Source organism: Arachis ipaensis, chromosome B05, assembly GCF_000816755.2.
Source record: "Arachis ipaensis cultivar K30076 chromosome B05, Araip1.1, whole genome shotgun sequence".
Taxonomy (NCBI): domain Eukaryota; kingdom Viridiplantae; phylum Streptophyta; class Magnoliopsida; order Fabales; family Fabaceae; genus Arachis; species Arachis ipaensis.
In genome coordinates this window covers 120,248,209-120,251,281 of record NC_029789.2, presented here as the reverse complement: position 1 = coordinate 120,251,281, position 3,073 = coordinate 120,248,209, and positions in this window count along the sequence as shown.

Below are 3,073 nucleotides of genomic sequence, written 5' to 3'. Positions count from 1 at the left end.
TTTCCAATTCGAAAATTATATGTTTTGGGTATTGAGATTTTTTGTTAATTTGATGTTTTAATGTCAAATTGACTTGAGAAATTAGCGGGCTTTTGTTTGATTAAGGTACATACAAGGTAAGGATCCTGTACAGGATGGGGGTGTCTGGGTCCATCAGGAAACAGATGGTGCGGAGCATCTGGGTGAAGCCAAGATAAAAGAAATTCGTAGGGGCATCAGGGTCGAAGAAAGGAGTCGATCGAATGCTGGAAGGGATGGTCATTGGTGCGGAATTCACAATCCACAAACTAACCGGCAAGTGCACCGGGTTGTACCAAGTAATACCTCAAGTGAGTGATGGTCGATCCCATGAGGATTGATGTTCCAAGAAATAATAGTTGAATGATTCACTTAGTCACACAAGCAGAAATTGGTGTTTTGAGGTTCAAAAGCATTAAACAATAATTTAGAGATTTAGAAAGCAAATAATGAAATTAGTGTGAAAAGTATGTGAGAGAGTAGATAAGGTTTTAAAGATGTTTATTTTTCCAGATTTATATTTCTTACCAACTATTTTAATCATGCAAGATTCAATTCATGGCAAACTGTAATTGACTAAATCCTAATTCTTTAGTGATTTAGTCTCTTTTAACCTAATCAACCGCCAATTCCTTAGTTACTTGATATCAATTAGAGGGTTTGGTTCAATTCTAGTTTATTAGCTACAAAAACTCTAACTACCCAAATATAAGAGGATTATATGTCACGTATCCCGTTAAGTCCAAGCGATTAGTGGTTTAGGAGGAATTTACTTTTAAGCTAGTATTCAAGTGAGATAACTTTTCCAAGAATCAACAAGAATTTATGTAGAACAAGAGTTATTTTCTAATACACTCAGATTCATAGGATGAAGAACGAAAGTAATTCTTGAAATTAAATTAATACATTAATCAAAATAGAATGGCAGTAGTATCAATCTATAGAATAAACAGAGCTCTTAACCTTAACAAGGAGGTTTAGTTATTCATGACTCAGAGAGAAAACTAGGGTTTAAAACTATGTGAAAATTAGAATCCAGTAGAAGAAAAGAGAGGACCCCGAAGGGCTAAATCTTTTTCCTTTTATATCTAACCTAATTTGATTTAAAAATAAAATAAAACAATAATTACTGAAGCCCAAAAGATTGTGTTTGGGGATAGAAATAACTAGAATAAAATAAAATACAATAATTATAATCCAAATCTAACTAATAAAGCCTCTTTGTTGAAGTTGGATCCACGCTACTAGCGCTAAACGCTAGAATCGGCGTTTAGCTCCCAAGTGGCAGAAAGCTTCCAAACTTTGCTGTCTTCTTGGTGCTAAATGCCAGACTCGGCGTTTAGCGCCCTTCGAGGCAAAGAGCTCGCATGCGTTATGAGGCACCTGGCGCTAAATGCCCAGGTCCGCGTTTAGTGCCAGATTGACAAAATGGCTGCACTCAATCCAAAGTGCTTGGGCGCGCCAGCTCAACAGAATCAAAATTCTTTTCTTTTCTTCTTCATAGACTCTGTCAAACCGATCCAAACTTTGCCTGAAATAGTCAAAATAATAGAACGACTCAAAGTAGCATCCAAGTAGGCTTCAAACACTAAAATCTCAATAAAACTTAATATATTCATATCTAAAATAATAGGAAAATAAGGAAAAGATGCTCATGCATCAGTCATGCAACACATACCGTCGTACTCGAGGCCTGGCGGCTACTATGTAAAAACTGTGGTGCATCGGGTCCTCGCATATATAGGGATGGTCCAACTCAAAGAAGAATACTCCCGTCTCCATCTAAAGGGGGAAAGAAGGGGGGGTAAGAATTGGGAAGTCCTTAGTAGGGTCGGGGTAGCTAGTTAGGTTCATTTTATTAAGTACTCAGTCACAACAACAGTCAATAAGCACAACCAAGCATAATAACTAAAGAACATAGAAATCAAACACAATACACACATAATCACAGAAAACACAATTCACAGATATATGCGCAAACAATCATGACGCATGTTTATTCCTAGTGAAGGTAATGAGCTCAATTGTCGGTTTCTACCCACTCCTAATGTAACCCAGCAACCTTTGTCTGAGTATGGCTTTCCAATTGGCATAACCTCTGTAAGCAACCTCTGTCTTACAGGTTTGTAACTCTCTTTAGTCGATATATGCCGGACATAACTTCTGTAAGAAGGACGTCGTTTAATTACGCTAAAAAATTAAAACATCGTTTAATTATGAAAAAAATAGGACGTTACATTCTACCCTCCTAAAAAAAAAAATTTGCCCTCAAAATTTTCTTTACTTGTAAACAGGTGCGGATAATCGGCTCTCATCTTATCTTCTAACTCCCAGGTGTGTTTCACTTCTTTGTCGCATCCCCAAGCTTCCTTAACCAAAGAAACCGTATTGCCCTTCAGATGTTTGTCACTTTTATTGACGATCCTGACCAGTGATGTCGGATATGTCAAGTCACTTTGAAATTGTACCGATTCCGGTTGCAAAACATAGCCTTCGTCGGGATTATACTTCTTAAGTTATGAAAAATGAAAAATATCACGGAGGTTTGACAAAGCAGGGGGAAGGGCTATTTGATAAGCTACTGGACCGACTCTTTTAAGTATTTTGAAGGGTCCTACGTACCAAGGGTTAAGTTTCTTAGTCCTAAGGGCTCGACCTATTCCGATAGTAGGGGTTATATAACGACCCAATTTTCAATATGTCTTGGGTACCATAAATGATGATAAGAAAATAGCGCAGCGCCTAACACTAAACTTAGAACTTTTGCTCGTTCCCGAGCAAAAAGAGAGAAAATAGATAATAGAAGTAAGGAGGAAGATAAATGGTGACTAATAGAAAAGTAAGTGGGAGAAAAGAATAAGAGAGAATGGATAAAGAAAAATAAAAGGGGAAGAGGAAGAGGGTTGGTAAAAAGAGGGAAGGAAGGAGGATATGTAATTGAGAAAGAAGGGAATAGGGGGTTATAGAAAGAAAGGAAGGTGGAAAATAATTGTTGTTGTGGGTGTGGTTAAAAGATGAAAAAGTGGGGTATATATAGAGGGGGAAGGGGGGTTCG